Consider the following 23,890-nt stretch of genomic DNA (forward strand, 5'->3'; position numbering starts at 1 on the left):
AAAAGTGACGCATCACTGTTTTCACGCAGCGATGCGTCACTTTTCATAAATGAGGCCCCTAGTCGCTGCCACTACAGATCTAGTACCAAGTAGGCGACAGACTGGCAAGAGCCAAACTTTCCTGGGTAACGAGTACTTGGGGCAGCAAAAAAAAAGATGTTCAATATTTTCTACTGCTGTTACACAAAAGGGACACTTGTTCCTACCACCAGTTGACCAGGAGTGCGTAAGCTCCCTCACGGGTAACGAGCCTGCTCGTAATTGGTGATACAGTTTGCGATCGTGTGGCTTTGTGATTAAGTCCCAGTAGGCTTCATATTTAGGGACATCCTTTACAACCAAGAATTCAAGTGTCATGGTAGGACCAACAACCATAGCGGATCTCCTCTCAGCGATCCAGTGCCAATAAATATCTTTAAGTGCCTTTTTTGATGGAAAGGTCGCGTGTGCAGGATCAACCCACAATGCCTCCAGGCTCAAGTTTTTTAAAAGCATCCTGAGATGCGAGAACCAGGGAACCCGGTGGGACCCTTCAAGCCCCCTCACCTCAGTGATAGCCTCAGCAAACAGGGTTAATTCAGGTGTAGTCCACAGATGACGCCAGAACGCCAATGGTCTATACCTTACTGCGTCCTCGATGGATTTAACACCTAAATCAAGCTGCAAGGGTAAGGAAGGTGTGGATTGTGGGAGACCAATTGCCATTCTGAGGAACTTATTCTGAGCCACCCTCAGAGTGGTTAGATCACTATACCCCCACAGTTCTGCACCATAGATAGTTGCAGGGATTATCTTGGAGCCATACATTTTTTACCAACGGTGCCAAGGGTTTAGTGAGAGATTTTGCGAGCTCCTTCAGTAGGGCACCCCCAAGTTGAGCATGTTTCAGAGTCATACGGTCCAACTAGGGTTTCCAGCTCAGGTTCTCACTTAGTGTAACACCTAGGTATGTAAAAACCTCCGTTTGTTCCAAAATGGCGCCACTCATTGACACCTTGGCCTTCACAGTCTTAGGTCCTCGCAGGACCATAAATTTGGTCTTGTTGACGTTCACTTCTAACTCATGGTCACTGCAAGAACACTCAAAACGGGCCAGTGCGGACTGAAGACCCTGCCTCGTTTTTGATACAATTAGAGTGTCGTCCGCAAACATAAGAAGGGGAATTTTCCTTCCAGCAAGGGAGGGCGCGTCCATTGGATAATTAGAAAAATATTTGGTCACCCCATTAATAAACAAGGAAAAAAGGGTGGGGGCCAACACACATTCTTGTCTAACCCCCTTGGCAACTTTAAAACTGCAGGTAACCTCTCCTGGACCGCCCCATCTTACTTTGGCATAAGTATTTGAGTGCCGATTAATCAATAGCGCCACCAGCTCTTTGGGCATGCCCAAATCCAGCAGGACTTCCCAAAGCTTGGTCCTGGGCACTAGGTCAAACGCAGACCTAAGATCCACAAATGCCGCAAACAACAAACCTCCACCAAGATAGACCACCTTCCAATAAAGTAGCATGAATCTAAAGACTTGCTCTAAAGTCCCCATATGTTGCCGAAAACCCGCCTGAAGAGGACTTAAAACATCGTGATCAGAGATCCAAGTCTGGATCCTGCCCACAAGAAGGCGGGCCACAATCTTTTGTACAGCATCAATCAGGCTAATAGGACGATAATTAGCCGTTACTGAACGATCACCCTTCTTGTGGATAGGGAGGATCTCCGCCCCTAGCCATGAATCAGGAACTTTCGCACCCCTTGCCAGGGCATTAGCTAAAAGAACAATGTATGGGACCCAGAGGTCCTGTTCCTGCTTAAACATATCAGCTGGAATGCAGTCAGGTCCTGGTGCTTTACCCCCCGGGATAACCCGTAACACTGCCCTCACTTCAGCTGGTAAGCAAATATGATCTGAGTACAAGATACGAATGATTAATAAAACTTGGCCTTGTAATTGCCGGCGCGCTTTCATTCCTGGAATTTATGGTTTTACTTTGCGAAACAATTTCCAGCTTCTCAGAGTGCTCACCGCCTCAAAGCAAACGAAGCACACAGACTTGAACTTCGACCTACTGAAGGTCATTTAAATAAAAGCATATTTCACAAAGGGACCGAGCCCACTTAGGGCGTCACACTGGTATTCACCGCTGTTAAGGACTACCATCACCAGCATGCCCCAGCATGTGCCACCATCATGTGGTTTCCTCTGCAGCAATAAAAGGCTGTCACAGTGATGCAGCGAAAACATTGCTCCCTTTGTTGCTTAACTCCATGATTAAGGGGCGTGTATCGCCTTGAAACGCGTCGGAATCCAATTTTAATAATGAAGCTCAAGAATGCGAGCAGCGAGAGGCGTCCAGAGCCGGAGGGCTGGTGGTGAGCAGTATTCCCTCTCATAGCTCGAGGGCTTTGCTCGTATATATATATATATATTAAAGCTCCACAGTCACAAAATGACAGAATCAGCACTCACAGTAGGTAAAACCCACTAGGGTTTATTGCACAGAATTGTAAAACAGACGCGTTTCAGCACTTGCCTTCGTCAGTGTCAGATGGCGACGGCGAGGCGGAAGTTCATAAAGGCAATTGTAATCAAAATAGAAAACGGACCAAGGTCCAAATCATGAGCGCCATCTTTCAATGGTAAATTTAACTCAAACAAAATTGCAACAAACTAATTAAAGCAATATTCGTCAATGTTGGAAACAACTATTATGATGTTTGAATGTCTATTAATAAACAATCTTGTGTTTTCATATTTCGCCCTGGATGGGCAAGTCGATCAAGATTATTAAGTTTATATCTAAAAAACAATATTCATTGGACCAACATTCTTCATATTGCACATCAATTCATTATATCCTTTGGTAGAGGTTTATCAAAAATCTAATTTATCAAAACCCATGACAAAAATTAATTAAAGCCCTAAATATGCTAAACAGTGAAACTCCAAACCATACTACGTAATACCCCATCCACCATACTTTCTAAATAAATTGTGAAAATCAAATTTGTCTCAAAGGTTTCATAAACCAACTACCAACTGAATTTCTTCAAAGCATTTTTAGAAAAAAGATATACTCTCAGGCATAGACACAGCTCCCCACATACATTAGCTTATGTGTTGTGGTTTTGCAGCCGGACCACTGGTAGTTCTCTGCGTATTCAATGGTGATATGCATCAGGCTTTAAACTACAAGCAACAGGGTCTATTATTTTACTTGATACTCTTGGCTAGACGGGAGATGTGTAAACACTGGCTGGATCCCCAACCTCCAAATCCAATCACTTGGCTCAATGTGGTTAAGTGGACATGCAGCTTAGATACTAAAGGGATCCCACGAAGGTCTGTGGAAGTGTGGAAGGATTTTTTTAAATGGTTAGGTTGATAAATATGTAGATGGGTCATGGATACGGAAGACTAGTCCAATGATTACATCAAGCCATGGATTGGGGCAGTTTGGAGGCATTAGCCCCACCTCCTTGTGGGTAGACCGGTGCTGTGGAAGGTTCTGTCCGAATCTGCTTGGACCACAGACGGATCGAGGGTGTTTACAACTGGCCCAGAATGCAGTAGCCATGGTGTAATGAGGACAAAAGAAAAATGGCAATATGGATTCAAAAACTCAGACTGGTGGGGCAGGAATAATGCATGGCTATCTAGAGGTTTCGGTTACATTTGAGGGTGGCTTGAGCTATGGCTTGCTTCTCTGGTGTTTTATTTTACATCAAGTGTGGCAACAGTACGTAGAATGCCAACAGAGCAGGGTATTGTGTCCACTGATAGGAAATCATATCATGCACAATGCCCTATGGTATTTACTCTTGTGATATCCCACATTTGCAAAACACCTAGCCTCCCTCACTGATGCGAAGGACGCTTAGCCTATGGCCAGTCATAGAGAATCGTATCAGTGCAAAGGTTTTCAAACCCTCAGGAAAAATACAATTTAAAAGCTGGCTGTTTCTTTCCCTCTATCATCAAGGCATTTTTAGGTCAAATGCTGCAGTCTGGTGCCCTCTTCTGGGCCTCAGTGGTGGTACCATAATGCGGCTGCCTTGACCAGGTTAACATAGTATTGGCACTGGATAATATTATGGGTATACTTCGCGGGAAAACAATCTAATGGAAAACAATTGCAAATGTTACTAGGAAATTTGCAGAGTGATGATCATACTGTAAATGTATATATTTATCATTTGGCAGGAGAAGACCTGCAGCAATTCTGCAGTTCTGCCAGATTTAGCGGCTGGGATCCACTAAACGGCCATCAGTCAAGGCCAGCAGCTCATCCGCCAAAGGGCTGGTACTTTTCAAGCATCAGGAGAACAACCCTAAGAATGATCCTCACAGTGCACAGTTTGTCTGCACCAGTCTGCCATGTGAAGCATGCTGAATCCAGGCAAAGCAATTTAACAAGGGCTCAAAGACTCAGGGAGAAAACCCATGTACTTCAGGGTCATTGTTTTTTTTTCAGAAATATATTCTTACTTTGGGGGTTGTCTGCATACAGAAAAAAAAGTCTGAGCTGATCCAAAATCCAATGTACCTTGCTCCTGCTTCAGCTGTGCCGAATGTGCATCAACTAGTTGATGCACTATAGGCACATATGTGCATGTTGTTCTCTGCCAGAGAAGCAGATGTCAAGAACTCAGTCTAACCTGCGGGCTTCTACCCAGGGTATGAAAGACCCCATTACTTCTTGTAAACCACTATATGTCACTTCATAGGTGCTTCAAAGGACCCAACTGAGTTGCCTATTTATGGCCTATGTGATGTGCAGAGGAAAAGTGTCCATGTGATTACCAACAAAAAAACTTTCACTGTTAACATTGTTTATTTAAGAATTAATAAGTGATCTTCCCAGATGCAGTCTTCTCGTTACATTATAATCCTCCTTACCAACAATAAGGTAACGTTTGTGTTTACTGTGCACATGCGGATAAAATAACCAGCATCGTAGAAAATTGCATGGATTTAGACCTTGACCAAGCAGTCTATGGGATGATATGTTATGGTCAAATCTGTGCAATGAATTGAGCCCCGCCTACTTTTGGAAATACCCCATCTGCACAAGCGTCTTCTAACTTATTTTAGAGTTAGCACTTTCCATCAGCTTCTGTTCCCAAGTGGGGTTTGGATTAAACCATCTAATTTGCCTCTGAGCACATGTGATAATGTATCTATTTGTGATCCTAGGCATATAGGGGCCGATTAGGATTGCGGTGAATCCGCATCCTCCGGGTCGGCGGAGGCCACTGCCGGCCCGGAGGATGCGGATTCACCGCTGCGGTGATTGCAAAGACCCCCCGCCAGATTAGGATGGCGGGGGGTCATCTGCAGATGTGAAGACCGTCCGCCGCGTTTTCCGCCGCGGACATGTGGCGGAAAAGCTCTTATATGGTGGCGGTGTCTATCAGACACTGACAGCCATATTAGGATTCATTCGGAAACATGCTTTTCCGCGGCGGGTTTTGCGCCGTGGAAAAGCATGTGGTCTTTGGTGTTTGGGGGCCCGTTGCAGGCCCCCAGGGTGTCGGGGTGGGGGGTGCACATGGGGGGTACCTATGGTACCCCCAGCATTTACATGCACAAAGCGGCAGGCACCGCGCGGTGGCTGCCGCTTTGTGCATGTAAATGTTAAACATGCATTTTTAGCCTTGCGGCGGGTGCTGTTTCAAACAGCACCCACCACAAGGTTAAAGGAACAGGATGTGACCGCCAGGGTGGCGGTCACATCCTAATTTGCATGGAGGGACCGCCGCTGCCCGTCCGCCATCCTAATGACCCCCATAGTAGTGCTTATCTGCCCTAGACTTGCTTCTCTCCACCATAAGTATTTTAGGCCCCGCCTGTTGCCCATGGATTTTAGACAGATTAGACCTGCGTTTTTATATTTACAGCTTTTATCAACATCCAATCAGTGTTTTTATGTATCCTGGTTTTTTATTGGAGTCTTTAGAGCCAGTTCTTGGTATTTTATCCTAGGTGTGCTTGAGTCACTGATTTTTCTTATTTTAAGCTATTTTAAAATGTGTTTTGTTTTTGCTAAGTTTAGCTCTTTACTACTTGTATCTTTTAATGTATTTTGATTCAATAATGTATTGTATACTTACATGATTTTTGCAAACAAATCGAATAAAGTTTTGATGATGATGGACCGACATCCTAGAATGTGGCATTTGGTCACATTTTGATCCTAGCAAGATTTTGACGCAGCAACCTCTCGGCTTCGTGCGACACCAAGCTGTCCTATAGATTCTAACCACACTGTTGCACTCAGTCAATGCAATGCCTACTTTTCAGATTTCAACCATCTGAAACCCCAAAATATAACATACTATACATGACATTACTCATACAAGTTGATGTCAACCACAAGACCCACATGCATAAAAGTACACTACACCTACTGCAGAGACTGACCCAAGTGGCGTTATTACTTCAAGGTTGAGACTACCATAAGTAAGACACTATTGTATGAATATGAGATGAAGACTATACCCTCTCAACAAAACGGAAAGATCCGCAGAAGCTCTCTACTATATCCTTGGCCATTGGACCTACGCAGTATTGTCCTATGGATTTTCTGGCCCAGGGCAAAATATGCTAGGGGCAGTGCTTTATTTGTGCCGGTGGTTTCCAGTGTTCGGCACCGGCACTTAATATGTAACACTTGTGCTTTCACAGTCTGCCACAGGGTGACGCTGTCTGGATAATTTAGAGATGCCCACAACAACAGTCAATTATGAATTCAATATTCACTAAACAGAACTATTACCTGCCACCCAAGCCATTTTTATAGCTTTGTGGACTGGAATAGTCTGAATTGTTACACTTGTAGGATTGTGGTGGTTTGTAGTTGTGTTGTTACTATCATTGGCAGCATGGCAGGGGTAATGAGTGGTAGAAGCTGCAGTGGCCTTTTGACGAGAGCCCTGGCACTTTGTTCTCAATTTATCTCCTATTTTTTGCAAGATGAAGTCCACATAATACCAAACAAACGGGGTTCTCACATAAAAAGTTGAAATATGCCTTTCCAGGTCCCCCATAAAAATCCTTAAGATGCCACTGGGCAAAACAAAGGAGACTCAGAGGTAGAAGTAGGTAGAGGGGAGAGAGACTGAGATATAAAAAGAGAGAGTCGAGCTGGATGAAGAGAAGGTTTACTTGCCCATGGGCATCTTTAAAGGTGGGTGCCCTGGGCAATTCCCCCATTGCCTATGCCTTAAAATGTCTCTGGACCTATGAGATTCTGCTACTGCTATGTTTTCCTCATATTAACCTGCTTTCAACTAAAAATGTGCCACTGGCTCAAAAACAACAAATGTTACAAAATAAAGTGCTAGACACCTGATGCTGTGCAGGAGCAGCCCCTGTCCAATAGTCAACTTATGACTTTATGGAAAGGGGCGACCACTCGGTCCCCCCGAACGTATGGCTGAGTGCCTCGATCCCCCCGGGAAGCCATTTTTGGGCGGGAGGCGCGTCTCGGCTGGTATGCCCGAAGCGGCGTAGCCGGGGCGCGCCTTTTCCCGCCCTAGAGTGGGCTGGCCTAGACACCGACGCAGCCAGCCACGCCCTCGGGGCGGGCAGGGGCGGGTTTTCGCCCGCCCTGAAGACGGATAAAAGAAGGCGCAAGACCAGAAGACGTCCTCTTGTTCTTGTGCTCCGAAGCTGCACCTCCTCGCTACACGTGAGCTCGGGACGGAACGAAGAGCCATTTTTGAGCGTTTTGATCTTTTCTCTTTGTCTTCTAGATACTTCGTAGGAGAGATGCCCAAGAAAGGCGAAAAAAGAATGACGACTGAGCAGATGGTTCGGGCACTCTTCAAGGATATGTCCGACATAAAGAAACGGTTGGCGGAGCGAGATGGGGAGGAGGGTTCGGGCCCTTCGCCGGCTGGAGGGAGACCTAAGAGGCCGAGAAAGGTTCCAGCCGGTGGGGACGTCCCGGTTCCCTCTGCCCCTCTCGAGGCGCCGACCCCAGTACCGATGGAGGGGAATCCAATCCCCGTTGTCGTCACCCCGACATCGAAGGAAGACATGCCCCCCGAGCTGGCTGCACAGCTAGCAGCATGGTTGGGGGATAGTGGCGATGGCGCCACGGCTGCCGAGGCACAGGCGCTGATAAAAGGGCTTCGTGAGAAGAAAGAGGCAGCTAGAGTGGCGGGGATAGACAAGCCGCAAGCGGCAGATGCTGCGTCCGGTTCAGGTAAGCGGCCATTGCCGATTGCAAGGGACGAGTCAGCACCCTCTCGTAGAGAGAGATTGGGACAACATGTGCCTTTAGCTATAAAGGAAAAGATCTGGGCGGGGGAGTACGTGAATATTTTTTCCCTGCTTGTTGATCATTATGATGTGGAGCATGTGAAAAGTCAGAAGGACTTAATGCATCCGAGTGTTTGGCGCGCTAAAATGGCCGCCTTTAAGGTAAATGAGAACATTGGCAACTGGGGCAATGCGTGGGGTATTTTCACATCAATTTTGGGGGAACGTAGGCCCGAGTTGCTCCCTGAGTTTCCCGTTTACCAATCACGAATTATGGGTTACTCGACAACGTATCAAGGTAACCATTGGTTTTGTTATGACAATCTGTTCAGGAAAGAAAAAGAGCATAACAAGAGTTTGACTTGGGATTGTTACGATTCGTTAACATGGGACAAAATGAAAGAATCAGGAATGTTAAGAATGCCATTGGTCGGGAGCAATGTTGTTGATTACTCCCGCCAAAATGTGGGGACGCCCTTTCGACCGAGTACGAGCAGCGACGACCAGTCGAGGCCCGCAGGCAATACAGGGAGAAAGGGTTTCTGTTTTAATTTCAACAAGGGGAAATGTACCAGGCCTCCGGGATCGTGTAAGTTCAAACATGAGTGTAGTACGTGTGGGTCGTCCCATCCTGAGTCATCGTGCAGAGCCAAAACGGGTGAGAATGGGGGTAAGGGAGGCGCCAAACAGGTCTAAGCTAGGCCGAGGGGCGCCTTTACCAACCCCGATTGATACCTTGGCAATGATTCCCTGGCTCAGCGAATACCCGGATCGTACTTCTGCCGGGGTGCTACGGAACGGTTTTACACATGGTTTCCGCATCCCGGTAGGGGACTTTCGGGGTGTAGGGATTTGCAAGAACCAACTTTCCGTTTTACAACATACATCTGTGGTGCAAGAGAAAATTCACAAAGAGGTTAGCCGGGGACGGGTCGCCGGCCCATTTAGTGTACCCCCGGTACCGGATTTTGTTTGTTCTCCGTTAGGGGTGGTTCCAAAGAAGGACCCGGGTGAGTTTCGTTTGATCCATAATCTGTCTGCCCCACACGGCCTTTCAGTAAATGACGCAATTGATCCTGAAGTTTGTTCGGTGCGATACGCATCGTTTGACGAGGCAGTAGCCATCTTGAATCGCCTGGGGCCCGGAACGTTGATGGCGAAATCAGATATCGAGTCAGCGTTCCGGTTGCTCCCGGTACACCCAGACGATCAGCGTCTTTTGGGGTTCGGGTTCCAGGGGTCATTTTACATGGATAGGTGTATGCCAATGGGATGCTCTATATCATGTGCTTATTTTGAACAATTCAGTACTTTCCTGCAATGGGTGTTCACTAAGAAATCGGGTTTTCGAAATGTAATGCACTATCTTGACGACTTTTTGTTCCTTGGTCCCGCCGCAAGTCCTGAATGTGCTCAGGCCTTAGCTGAATTCTGTGTGTTGATGGGTCAGTTTGGCGTGCCATTGGCACCGGGTAAAACTATGGGTCCCACGACTTGCCTCGAGTTTTTGGGGATCGAGTTGGACTCAATGGAGGGGTGTTTCCGTTTACCAGTTAGCAAAGTGTTGAAATTCAGGACAGCCCTCCTAGTATGTTTGAATACACCTAAGGTTACACTGCATCAGTTGCAACAATTAGTGGGGAAGTTGAACTTTGCCCTGAGGGTGATCCCAATGGCTCGCCCCTTTTCCCGCTCAATTGCCCAAGCGATGGTTGGCCTGAAAGAGGGTCATCATCGCACGAGGTTATCGGCTGAGGTCCGCCAGGACATGCGGATATGGTTAGCATTCTTGGCGGACTTCAATGGCCGAGTCGTTTGGAACAAGCCAGCCGTGTCCTCGGAAGAGCTTGGGCTATGGACAGATTCAGCAGGGAGCATAGGTTTTGGCGCCATCTTCGGCACGAACTGGTCTGCTCAAAGATGGCCCCTATGGTGGCACGAGAAGGGGATAACGAGTAATATTGCTTTCCTTGAATTATTTCCCATTCTCGTGGCCCTGAGAACCTGGCCAGAAGGTTTCAGAGATCATTCTGTCGTTTTTTGGTCCGACAATATGACCGTGGTAGAATGCATCAATAGTCAGTCAGCCCATTGTAAAATGATTTTGAGGCTGCTCAAAGAAATTGTCCTACTATGTATGCAACTGAACGTGGTATTCAGAGCAAAACATGTCCCAGGGGTGTTGAATCAGGCTGCTGACGCACTGTCTCGTTTTCACATGCAGGCTTTCTCGGGTTTCCTTCCCTCAGCGGACCCGGAGCCGGCACCCTTCCCCGAAGCTCTCTGGTCTCTCGGTGCCCCGAACTTCGTCACCTCGTGGGAGAGAGTCTAGCACCCAGGACAAGGAAGGCATATGAAGGGGCGTTCCAGGCCTATTTAGCCTTTTTGGGGGCAGAGAGAGGGGGTCTTTGGGGTCAGGAAGAGTGTGTAGTACTTTTTCTGATGTCTTTACGTAGGGCTGGGAAATCGGTGGCTACGGCCCAAAGGCATCGTGCCGCCATTTCCTTTGTTGCCAGGGCCCATGGCATCCTGGACCCAACAGCGTCTTTCACAGTACAGAAAGCGCTGCGTGGGTGGCAACGCCTAGAGGGTCGCAGAGTAGACGTAAGACGACCGATAGGTCTAGACAGGTTGTCCCAGTTACTGGCCACACTCCCTAACACATGCTCGTCCCCTTTTGAGTCCTGTTTGTTCCGGACTGCATTTACGCTGGCGTTTCACGGGGCTATGAGAGTTAGTGAGCTGGTTGCAAGGAACAAACAGGATGTGACGGGGGGCTTGTGCAGGGAACATGTTCAGATCAGGGGGGATGCGATGATTGTCTCCTTTCTCAGGTCTAAGACCGACCAAGATGGGAGAGGGGACTGCACGATCATTCGCAGGAACCCCGAGTCATCCATGTGTCCGGTACAGTGCTTAGAAGATTACCTAGCACGGAGAGCGGCATCATGGGGGGGGACATTGTTGAGGCATGCAGACGCCACCCCGCTGACGAGGTTTCAGTTTCAACGGGTGCTTGCAATGGCCGTTGCCGCAGCGGGCTTGGACCCGGGCGAATTTGGGACCCACTCCTTTCGGATAGGGGCTGCCACTGAAGCTACAGCCAGGGGTCTTAATGTAGAGCAAGTAAAACGTGTGGGGCGCTGGTCCTCCAATTGTTATAAGAGGTACGTGCGATTGCATATGTTGTGAAGCTGTAACTGTGTATTCACGCCTCTTGTCTTTTGTTTGTTTGCAGTTGCGCAAGCCTACGCGGCAGGGCAGACTGTGCAGTCAACCCAACACCAGGCCAGCGGTCGCACGTCACCGGCTGTGAGGAAGGAGGTGTGGGTCGTGGGCCACTCATACGTGAGACGGGCCGCAGACGTATTCAAAGCAGGTGACATGATTCACGTACCTGGGGAATACGGGTACAGAGTGTCCTTCTACGGAAGGGGCGGTCTCTGTATTGACCAGTTTCAGGAATTTTTTGAGGGTTTGTTAGAGCGGATGAGGTCACCGCCGTCCATAGTCATAGTGCATTTGGGGGGCAATGATTTGGTCACCACCGGTAGACGACTTCTCCTGGAGGCTATGCTTTCCACGGTAAGTTGGTTAGCGAGGAGAGTTCCGGGGTGCCTAATTGCGTGGTCTCATATGATCCCACGAAAAGTGTGGCGGGGAGCTATCTCGATCCCTGCTTTGAATCATTCTGTTAAAAAATTGAATAACAAAGTGAGTAGGTTGTTCCGTTCCAAGACATTGCATTCGATCTCGCATAATTGTATTAATGATGACAGTATGTATTTGGGGGATGGGGTGCATTTGTCGAGGGCGGGGAATGAGTTACTCATAGGAGACTTCTTAGCCTGGTTAAAATCTTTACAACATGACCTTTAGGTAGGAGTTTTGTGGGGGGTCCGGATAGCCGGTCAACTATCCGGACCTGTGGCGGTAAGGTCATGATCGGTGAGCACTAATTGGTAGATCCCTATGAGTGGGCGTCACCCAACACGGATGGGAGCGCTCGGGAGAGGTGGCCATTGGCCCCTCGGTGGGGAGGCGGTCCCGTCTAAGGGCGGGTCGCCGGAAGTAAAGGAAAGGCGGTCAAGGCCCCTTCCTTTGTAGGAGGGGTTACAGCCCCCTCCTGGGGAATTTCCCGGGGCCAGTGTCATCTGCGACGGCAGATGCGGTAAGTTGTGTGGGGTGGGGAGAGGTCAACGATACCTTCTAGATACCACGCACAAGTGTTCGAACGACCTTTAAATGGCGTCGAGTCTTAGGTGCCCCCGTCAAGACAAGGAAAATTGTTAGTAGTTGCACTTGAGGTAAGCCTCTGTGCTGTCGCCCTTCCCAAGTGGGAGGGGTAAGTCTGGTTAGGGATCTTGACACCGGTTATGACCTTGCCGTTGGCCCTTAAACGTTAGGATGTACAATTTCAGTGTTCTTAGAGAATGTTTTTGTAGGATGCTAGTTCGGCTAGGAGAACCTCTGTATTAGAGATTATGTTAAGGTTAGCCAAACATCGTAATGTGATAATGAAATTGTACATAATATGAAAACGTTTAATGTTTTAATTTTTTGTTTTAATAAATACGGCCGCGGGATGGTCACTCCATCCCACATCCAAAAACTTTAAGACTGTTTCCGGTTTCCCTCCTTTTGGGGATTGTGTTGAGAGGGGGTGGCGGGTATCTCAGCCATATGGAAAGGGGCGACCACTCGGTCCCCCCGAACGTATGGCTGAGTGCCTCGATCCCCCCGGGAAGCCATTTTTGGGCGGGAGGCGCGTCTCGGCTGGTATGCCCGAAGCGGCGTAGCCGGGGCGCGCCTTTTCCCGCCCTAGAGTGGGCTGGCCTAGACACCGACGCAGCCAGCCACGCCCTCGGGGCGGGCAGGGGCGGGTTTTCGCCCGCCCTGAAGACGGATAAAAGAAGGCGCAAGACCAGAAGACGTCCTCTTGTTCTTGTGCTCCGAAGCTGCACCTCCTCGCTACACGTGAGCTCGGGACGGAACGAAGAGCCATTTTTGACCCACCCACCAGCCCCTGAGGACAGCAAGTTGTTGTGCAATAAAGTTAATTTATAAGTTTGTTTTTTTTTTTTCCGTTTTCGTTTACAGGCTGTGACAGTATCAGTTTGTGGTTAATCATAATAAAGTATGGTGAATATCGTCTAGGTTGTTACGATAAAAATGAGTTGTGTAGTGTTACATTGCTAGTATGTTCTTTCGGTCGTAGCGACCAATGTTTTCATAGGTTTGAATAAAATTGTCGTATTTATTTTTTGGTAGGCGGTAAGGTCATGATCGGTGAGCACTAATTGGTAGATCCCTATGAGTGGGCGTCACCCAACACGGATGGGAGCGCTCGGGAGAGGTGGCCATTGGCCCCTCGGTGGGGAGGCGGTCCCGTCTAAGGGCGGGTCGCCGGAAGTAAAGGAAAGGCGGTCAAGGCCCCTTCCTTTGTAGGAGGGGTTACAGCCCCCTCCTGGGGAATTTCCCGGGGCCAGTGTCATCTGCGACGGCAGATGCGGTAAGTTGTGTGGGGTGGGGAGAGGTCAACGATACCTTCTAGATACCACGCACAAGTGTTCGAACGACCTTTAAATGGCGTCGAGTCTTAGGTGCCCCCGTCAAGACAAGGGAAATTGTTAGTAGTTGCACTTGAGGTAAGCCTCTGTGCTGTCGCCCTTCCCAAGTGGGAGGGGTAAGTCTGGTTAGGGATCTTGACACCGGTTATGACCTTGCCGTTGGCCCTTAAACGTTAGGATGTACAATTTCAGTGTTCTTAGAGAATGTTTTTGTAGGATGCTAGTTCGGCTAGGAGAACCTCTGTATTAGAGATTATGTTAAGGTTAGCCAAACATCGTAATGTGATAATGAAATTGTACATAATATGAAAACGTTTAATGTTTTAATTTTTTGTTTTAATAAATACGGCCGCGGGATGGTCACTCCATCCCACATCCAAAAACTTTAAGACTGTTTCCGGTTTCCCTCCTTTTGGGGATTGTGTTGAGAGGGGGTGGCGGGTATCTCAGCCATAAGTTGCTGATTACTCCATTGGGGACTTAAATTACACATTTCCCCTTTATACATACAACTGCAATGTAACAAATATGTAAAATGTCCACCACACTTATTATTTTTGATTTCTTTGAGCTGCTGTGCAGTGGAAAACTAGTACCTACTGGTACCTAAACGTCACAGGGGGCCTTGTCCCCTATAACCAGCAATTTCTGACTTTGGGGTTTTCATCTAACAACCTAAACAGTGCCAAACATGTTAAAATATCATTTTTTCTATCTGCAATATGCTTTGCAGGTACTCTTACCTTTATGAAAAGCAATTCCACTTTCCAGGATGTTGCCTGGAGAGCTGTGACAGCCCCCGCTTCATTTACTAGCCCTCTTTGCAACCACTGGGGTAGAAATTGAAATTGTAGAATCCTCAGGGTCTGCATGAGAACAGAGGGGCATATTATCAAGCCTGTGCGCTAAAATTATCGCCGCTTTATCGGCCGAAAACGGCCGATAAAGCGGCGATAATGGGCTTGATAATATGCTCGATGGAATTCCAATCGAAGCACATGTTAGATGTGAAGACATAACATGTCATGACACAACCTTCGATCCACAGCCACATTTGAAAGAGCAAAACTTATTTTCACTCAAACGAAGTTCAGTTCATATGGAGCAGGAGCATCAGAAATGGGATTCAGGATTGACATGTAGCTTGACAGGTCATCACTGTGTTCAATCTATGTTTGGATCAATCCAGTATGGGAAATTGATTAAATTGGTTTTCAGCTACAAGCTTGCTACTGACGTGCACAAATCGGCATATTAGCCACCAATGAATCAGACTTGGAGATTTTCGACAATTTCCAATAGGGAATTTAGAGAAAACTTTCATGATATTTATGATGTCCCAAATATTGGTATGCACCTAAAAAAACTATCTAACAGGAAGAATGTGCAAGAAGCCGAACTAAAACTAAGGACCTGATTTAGATCTTGGCAGACGGGTTACTATGTCACAACGGTGACAGATATCCAGTCCTCCTAAATATATATCCTATTGTATCCTATGGGATTTATATTTCAGTTGACGGGATATCCGTCACTGTTGAAGTAACCCATCGGCCAAGATGTCACTCAGGCCTTATGGATGGGTAAGGTACCCCAAATATATGTAATTAAAATACTGTGAGACACAAAGTTGTTGTTGGACTTGACCCTTCTGGCAGGTTCACCCCTAAACTTTTTGCTTTGGTATGTGACTTGGTGTTAGTTGTTTTTGGCTTCTGCGCACTTTAACACTGTGTCCCAGTGTAAAGTGCGTGCGCACCCTGAGTGCGTGTGGTGAGATTGGCCTGCCCTCCCATAGGAATGAATGGGGAATGTATGTGTCCATGGTAGTTCCTGATGCGTGGAGAGTGCAGGGTCGAGTTTGGTATGTGCGGACTCGTGTGATTAAATGCTGCGCGATGATGTGTGCAGCTTTAATGTGTCTAGTGTGGAAGTGCCACTTCTAGAAGTTGGCATGTCTGTGTAATAAATGTGAATTGACTGTCTGGCTTGTGATTGGCTGGAGCTGGCTGGTGAGCTGGTGTAAATGCATGAATGGTAAAAGCATGTTTTTTTAAATATTTGGGTAAGGTAAGTATGGGTATAGGGGTATATGTTTTGGGGTACTGAGGTATATGTTTTGGGGTGTTTGGGTATTTTAAGGGTTCAGATATATTTTTGGTTTATGGGGTACAGGGGTAGTTTTAGGGTTTAGGGATAGGTATGGGTTTTGGGGTAGAGGGGTATTTTTAGGGTTCAGGGCTAGGTTTGGGTTTTGGGGTATAGGGGTATTTTTAGGGTTCAGGGGTAGGTTTGGGTTTTGGGGTACATGGTTAATTTAAGGGTTCAGGGCTAGGTTTGGGTTTTGGGGTACAGGGATATTTTTAGGCTTCAGGGGTTTTCCAGTCGTTACTGGTTGTGTTCAACAAGTGCTATTTTATGCTACAATTTTCCTATGTTCTAAGTGCTAATTTCTACCAAGTGATATTCCTGACAGTGGTCCACATGGCCCTGTCCCATGTATATAATCCCCTGTAAATATTGCCCAGTGCCAGTTGGCACAGTGCACCTGTGTGATGATTATCTAATGTGTTTATGGTAATACAAAGGCTATTTTTATATATAACCTTGCGTGGAGTTCCATTTGTGGGGGGCCTGGGATGTTGTTGGTGGGTGCGTGCGCAAATACTTAACTTACATTGCCTCCGGGATCAGCCTTACTGCTCGTGTCACGTTGCTAAGAGGGTGATCAGGGGTTATTTTTGGAGTGTAACTTCCTTGCCCTAACTAGAGTGGTGGTTTCTGCCTGACTTTGGCGCAAGCCTCAGCCAACCAGAAATCCCATTTCTAACAGTTATTTAAAGCCCTTAGAGAAGTAGGGCGCGAGTCCAAAGCCAGACTGGAAACCAAAAACAACCCGTGCAGAAAGGTTTATCGAGCATCACAATGCAGAAGGCAGAGACTGGAGCGGGTCATGGTGAGGTGGGTGGGTCATGGTGGGGTGGACGGGTCATGGTGGGGTGGATGGGTCATGGTGGGGTGGACGGGTCATGGTGGGGTGGATGGGTCATGGTGGGGTGGACGGGTCATGGCTGGGTGGATGGGTCATGGTGGGGTGGATGGGTCAAGGTGGGGTGGATGGGTCATGGTGGGGTGGATGGGTCATGGCGGGGTGGATGGGTCATGGCAGGGTGGATGGGTCATGGCAGGGTGGATGGGTCATGGCGGGGTGGATGGGTCATGGCGGGGTGGATGGGTCATGGCAGGGTGGATGGGTCATGGCAGGGTGGATGGGTCATGGCAGGGTGGATGGGTCATGGTGGGGTGGGTGGGTCATGGCGGGGTGGATGGGTCATGGCGGGGTAGATGGGTCATGGTGGGGTGGACGGGTCATGGCAGGGTGGATGGGTCATGGTAGCCCATCCTCTCCCACAGCAGCCCGAGCCTGCAGTACACTGGCAAAACGCCTGTGTGGCAAATCGTCCAGTCCAACCGTGGATGATCGCCTTTAGAAGGTCTTGGGTCTACAAGAGGACGTTACATCACTCTCAGGTATATTTGAATATATTTTAATCTCTACACTACTTGGCTGCTTTGATAAAACATTAAGGGGCTTACTTACAAGCCCCTTGTGCCACTGTTACAACACTTTTTCCCATTTTAAAAATGACGCTCCGGCGGTGCAATGGACATGTACATAAGACCCTGAATATACAAATCAAATTCTCTTTCCACGCCCCATTTACAAGAGATGCTGATTCGCTGGTAGTCCTGTGGTGAATTGCATCACATGCCCTTTGACCCCAATTACATCCCAGAACTTTGCCAAGTTTGAATATATTTTAATCTCTACACTCCTTGGCTGCAAGCTGCCTGTGAGATAAAAGACCAAGGTCCTTTCTCTAATTTTACCATTGCTTACTATTTACAAGAAGGCCATTGGCAGAAGAGAGACTTTACTGTTTGACAGTTTCAACAGAGAGACATCCATGCATTACTCTCTCCTCTTGCACCAGCTCGTCAGTTCCCTAACATGGTGTAATGCCAATCCCTCTTTTATAGGGTGCCTAAAATGGCAGCTTTTGGCATTTTCTGAGTGAAATAATAATCAGTGCTACTGTTACTCATGTTAATGACACTCAGTTTATCGAGCTGGGAGGGATGGTATTGGCATTTGGAGATTTGCAGCTCATAACAGGTAGAACATAACCAGCTTTAGCAAAGGGGTCCAATCTGAGAGGTATTGAACATATACAAATGTTTACAGTAAAATGGCCAGATACCAGGGGGCGGCTGGTTATCAATGTGAGCATTTTAAAACCAGTCATGCCCACATATAAGATAATCAATCAATCAATCAGGAGTTTGTTAAAGCGCAACTACTCACCCGTAAGGGTCTCAAGGCGCTAGGGGTGGGGCGGTGCAGGTTCCATTCCATCAAGGAGGGGGTCTGTCGAAGAGCCAGGTTTTGAGGTTTCTTGCAAAGATGGGGAGCGATGTTGTCTGTCTGAGGTGGAGCTGAAGGGCGTTCCATGCTTTGGCCGCGAGGCAGGAGAAGGAGCGGCCTCCCGATCTGGTCTTTCTGGTGCGGGGGACCACGGCGTAGGAAAGCTGGGCTGATCGTAGGGTCCTTTGGGGTGCGTGGAATTTGAGCCGGCTGTTCAGTTATGCTGGTCCAGTGCCTTGGAGGGCCTTGTGTGCGTGGGTGAGCATCTTAACCCCTTCCACACTCATGACGAGCTGGGCTCGTCATGGTGTAGCCTCCTCATACACTGATGACGAGCCCAGCTCGTCATAAAACAATGAAATATAGCAATTCCCAGCACAGGAGGGGAATTGCCTTAGCAGCCATGGGGTTAAAGGTGATTCTCGCCTCGACGGGGAGCCAGTTGAGTATGCGCAGGTGCTGGGAGATGTGACAGTGTTTTGGCAGGTTGAGGACCAGTCTTGCGGCGGCGTTCTGGATGTTCTGTAGCTTGCGGATGAGGTTTTTGGTTATTCCGGCGTAGAGTGCGTTGCCCTAGTCGAGTCTGCTGGTGACCAGGTCGTGAGTGACTGTCTTTCGGTGTTCGAGGGGGATCCATTTGAAGGTCTTACGAAGGAGGCGGAGGGTGTGGAAGCAGGAAAATGAAGATCTGTGCGCTGACAGTACGCAGGTGGCTACTGTTGTGTCACCGGTGACTTGTAATAGTTTATTACATGCGAGTAGCTGCTTTTGTCAGAGCTAGTGTCTACCAAGAAGATGAAAAACAAGCCTTTACAAGACAGGATTGACAAAGTTTGAACACTGCTCACAGCTGAGTTGTTATCAATTAATTTTATTTCATGTACTTTTATGATTTACTGTGGCTAAATCGATGAATTTCTTTTTTTTAACTGAGTTGAAGATGAGTTACACAGCAATGGTTCTGTACTGTATGACCCCCACCATTTCCAAACAATTATTAGTTAATGAGTTAATAATGGGGAATAACAAGAAGGGTGCAGAATTGCTGCACCTCTCTCTCTGCTTGTTTTCTCATTTTATTGTGCCATTTAATTGGCACAGATTTCATCTGTTTTTAGCTAACCCATCACGACTAAGACAGAAATAATAATTGGGACTGAAGAGGGTTATTATCTCACTCTTGACCGCACCCAGAGTTTGCCAAGTTCAAGGAAATGTGCTATTTGTGAAGATGGCAGATGGCGCCTGATTGGTTGCACTGTGTTCTGCTACCACCGAGGGCTAATAATGCTGCCCCATTAATTTAAAATTTGCAAACCTCGCAGCTTGAGTATTTTCCAAACATGATTTCAGGTTCCAAGTCAGAAATCTTTGCGACTTATCCTTCAGACAACTAGTTCCAAGATCCCAATTGGTTTATAATAATGACGAGGCACATTCCATCAGAACTCAACTGAACTGCTGAGTCAGCGTTCAAGGTATTAATTAAATAAAGCACAATTGCAAGCGTGATGTATACATTAAACATCAATGCATGCACCTGAAGTTCTGGCCTGCGGACTTACAGGCTGTGTACACAGACTTACCGCATCACAGCCCACTTACAAGGATCTTGACCTTTTTATGGCCATGTGCTACAGTAGAGATGATTTTAAGGTCCCCAAAGACCTTAGGGCCTTGCACAATGTATGTAACTCACCCATATCTCTGAAATCTGACTTTTACTTCCTGGCAAATACCACATATTAAACACTGACAACGCATTGCATCGATTGCAGTTGCATTTATATATTTATATTGTGCGTCATATCTCTGACGAGGCGCCAAAGTGCGTGCACAAACACGGAGCCCAATTTTGCCTGCAGGTGCTATTTTTTGGAGAAAAAAAATTACTTACCAAGGATTTAAGTGAAGAGGTGAACACAGAAAGGGTGTCACCGACATTTTGTAAAAAAACAAATAAAAAAGGCCGCAGTTTATTGCGGGCCTCAAGAAGCTGGGCACTTACCTCAGTGACGCAAGGGCTGCGTCAGGCAGTGGGCAGCCGAGAGCTCGCGTTGGCTTTCTGGGCCTGGAAGCCTGCTTGGAGGAGCGCGAAAGGACGGGGTTTTTCTCTGTCAGGACTCGCCTGTTTGGGAATGCAGGTGCGAAGTCAACCCCGCTTTATAGCCCGCAGCCCCGCCCTCACCTGCCTCTCTCTGCTGGCACGGCGGTGAATATCAGCTTTCCACCCTCGCGTGAACACGCTTCCAGTCAAACAAAGATAAGAAACACCGAGGTGTTACCCCTGCGGCTGTACTTTGATACTGTGCAAACAAAGACAGCATTAATTTCGCTTTCTCAGGGCCTGTCGTGAAAGCAAGTGAGATCTTCTAACTTTCAGATGGATGGAGAAACGCTGCACAGCAGTGGTATGTGTTGGTTGGTGCCAAGAGTCTTCATCAGGGCATCTGGGAGGACCAATTTATGCAGCTGGGTTGACTAAATTATGTGCCAAGAAAACGCAAATTATACAACGTAATGCGGGACATTTTTTTTATAGTATTACCTCATTATGTTGCTTTTTTTTAATATAAATAAACACTTTCGGGGTAAATGTTTCACCTCATTAGTACCACTTTGACACCCAAATACAGAAATAACCACCATAAAGGTTGCAGTCAGTCAGGCACACTGCATTTTCAGTAACTTTTGATCCGTTTGAGATAGAAATTTGTTTTTGTTGCTGAAATTGACTTATCATGAAGCCGATGATAGATTGTGTGGCAAATGTGGCAAATCCATAATATTCAGAAAATGCTGCAAAAGGTTGCAAATTTGTATACTTCCAGTGGCACTGGCCTTATTAACAAAAACAGAAGTGGAATATTAACATCTTTTTGTGACATTTGTAATAAAGCTTGAAACATTGAGAGAACATATTTGACCCAGTTGTTGTTGAATTGTTGCACAGATTGATGCTGTGATGGTGCAGAGTGATGTTGTGGTGGCGACGAGTGATGCTGTGGCGTTCAGTGATGCTGTGGTAGCGCATAGTGATGTTGTGGTGCCCCTGAGTGATGCTGTGGTGGCCCTGAATGATGCTGTGGAGGCCGTGAGTGATGCTGTGGAGGTGCTGAGTGGTGTTGTGGTGGTGCTGTGGTGGTGCTGAGTGGTGCTGTGGTGGTGCTGAGTGGTGCTGTGGTGGTGCTGAGTGATAATGTGGTGGTGCTGAGTGATAATGTGGTGGTGCTGAGTGATGCTGTGGTGGTGCTGAGTGATGCGTGGTGGTGCTGAGTGGTGCCGTGGTGGTGCTGAGTGGTGCCGTTGTGGTGCTGAGTGGTGCTGTGGTGGTGCTGAGTGATGCTGTGGTGAAACTGAGTGATGCTGTGGTGGTGCTGAGTGGTGCTGTGGTGGTGCTGAGTGGTGCTGTGGTGGTGCTGAGTGATGCTGTGGTGGTGCTGGGTGATGCCGAGTGGTGCTGTTGTGGTGCTGAGTGGTGGTGTGGTGGTGCTGAGTGATGGTGTGGTGGTGCTGAGTGGTGGTGTGGTGGTGCTGAGTGGTGGTGTGGTGGTGCTGAGTGGTGGTGTGGTGGTGCTGAGTGATGCTGTGGTGATGCTGAGTGATAATGTGGTGGTGCTGAGTGGTGCTGTGGTGGTGCTGAGTGGTGCTGTGGTGGTGCTGAGTGATGCTGTGGTGGTGCTGAGTGATAATGTGGTGTTGCTGAGTGATAATGTGGTGGTGCTGAGTGATAATGTGGTGGTGCTGAGTAATAATGTGGTGGTGCTGAGTGATAATGTGGTGGTGCTGAGTGATAATGTGGTGGTGCTGAGTGATACTGGGGTGGTGCTGAGTGATACTGGGGTGGTACTGAGTGATGAGGGTGAGGGTGTGTGGGGTGTGAGGGGTGAGGGTGAGTGAGGGCTGTGAGGGTGAGTGAGGGTGAGGGGTGTGAAGGGTGTGAGGGGTGTGAGGGGGTGTGAGAGGGTGAGGGAGGGTGAGGGTGTGTGTGAGGGTGAGGGGTGTGGGGGTGTGTGAGGGTGGGGGAGTGTGGGGGTGTGAGGGTGTGGGGGTGTGAGGGTGAGGGGGTGTGAGGGTGAGGGGGTGTGAGGAAGAGTGAGGGGATGTGAGGGTGAGGGGATGTGAGGGTGAGGGGTTGTGAGGATGAGGGGGTGAGAGGGTGTGTGAGGGTAAGAGGGTGTGTGAGGGTGAGAGGGTAAATGAGGGTGAGAGGGTGGGTGAGGGTGAGAGGGTGGGTGAGGGTGAGAGGGTGGGTGAGGGTGAGTGGGTGAGAGGGGTGTGAGGGTGAGTGAGGGTAAGGGGGTGAGGGGATGTGAGGGCGAGGAGGTATGAGGGTGAGGGGGTGTGAGGGTGAAGATGAGGGGGGGAGAGGGTGTGTGAGGGTGAGAGAGTGTATGAGGGTGAGAAGTGTGTGAGGGTGAGAGGGTAAGAGGGTGTATGAGGGTGAGAGGGTGGGTGAGAGGGTAAGTGAGGGTGAGAGGGTGTGTGAGGGGTGAGAGGTTGTGTGAGGGTGAGTGGGTGTGTGAGGGGTGAGAGGTTGTGTGAGGGTGAGAGGGGGTGTGAGGGTGAGAGGGGGTGAGAGTGTGTGTGAGGGTGAGAGGGTGAGAGAGGGTGAGGGTGTGTGAGGGTTGAGGGTGTGTGAGGGTGAGGGTAAGGGTGAGGGGTGTGAGGGTAAGGGTGAGGGGGTGAGAGGGTGTGTGAGAGTGAGAGGGTAAGAGGATGTATGAGGGTGAGAGGGTGTGTGAGGGTGAGAGGGTAAGTGAGGGTGAGAGGGTAAGTGAGGGTGAGAGGGTGAGGGGTGAGAGGTTGTGTGAAGGTGAGTGGGTTTGTGAGGGGTGAGAGGTTGTGTGAGGGTGAGAGGGGGTGTGAGGGTGAGAGGGGGTGAGTGTGTGAGGGTGAGAGAGGGTGAGGGGGTGTGAGGGTGTGAGGGTAAGGGTGAGGGGGTGTGAGGGTGAGGGGGTGTAAGGATAAGGGTGAGGGGGTGTGAGGGTGAGGGTTTTATGTGGGTCTTCGTCAGTTACAAATGGAGGCTTTGCAGAGTGTGCACATTTTCGTGCACTAAAACATGCCAAGGTGTGGAGGCGCAGGTGTGCACAGGATAGAGTCATGAAAGCGGGCCGTGCAAACACCCACAATGTGCATGAACATTTTCAATTTCTTTCCCTCGGTTTCACATATTTTTAAATGTATGCTGGGCTGATCCAGGTGTAAAAAGTGCTGAACGGCGAAAAGTTTGTGTGAAATCCCTGCGTTTTTTTGAAAGTTATGGAGTGGAAGGAAATATTGACTTTGGATGGTAATGAGGAAGGCGCATGACCAGTCAAGCCGATCCCAGGACGTACCATGTTAACTAAGTTGCAGGACATTGTACGCCATCGATGCTCCCTGAACGGATTTAGGATCTAATCACCCGCCTTGTTACTGCATGCTCACGAGATACTGACTACCAGCTGAGCCCATGCCAGCATACCCATGCGGCCTACAGTCTCCTTTGTCTACAAAGGACTATAGTGCAGAGGTCCACCAAGAGTAGCCGTCGCCACGCAATATTTCAATAACAACATTTTTTAAATACTACGTTTTTGGACGCACACCGCGACCTGCCAGCTAGTGCAAGAAAACCCCTTT

At 48.2% G+C, this 23,890-nt stretch overlaps 1 protein-coding gene across 3 annotated transcripts in view; it reads right to left on the bottom strand.

Moving 5' to 3' along the window:
- The window catches only part of CCL25 (C-C motif chemokine ligand 25), an 88,145-nt gene extending 67,644 nt beyond the window's left edge, over positions 1-20,501 (bottom strand). The window contains exon 1 of one of the 3 annotated variants that reach the window (XM_086947476.1): positions 20,271-20,501. The gene's annotated coding sequence lies outside the window, so the exon portion shown is untranslated. Of the gene's footprint in view, positions 1-20,266 lie in introns of all 3 variants that reach the window. The other 2 variants (XM_086947478.1, XM_086947477.1) reach the window with 2 other exon arrangements.
- Between the last annotated feature and the right edge of the window lie 3,389 nt (positions 20,502-23,890).

Source organism: Lissotriton vulgaris, chromosome 12, assembly GCF_964263255.1.
Source record: "Lissotriton vulgaris chromosome 12, aLisVul1.2, whole genome shotgun sequence".
NCBI lineage: Eukaryota > Metazoa > Chordata > Amphibia > Caudata > Salamandridae > Lissotriton > Lissotriton vulgaris.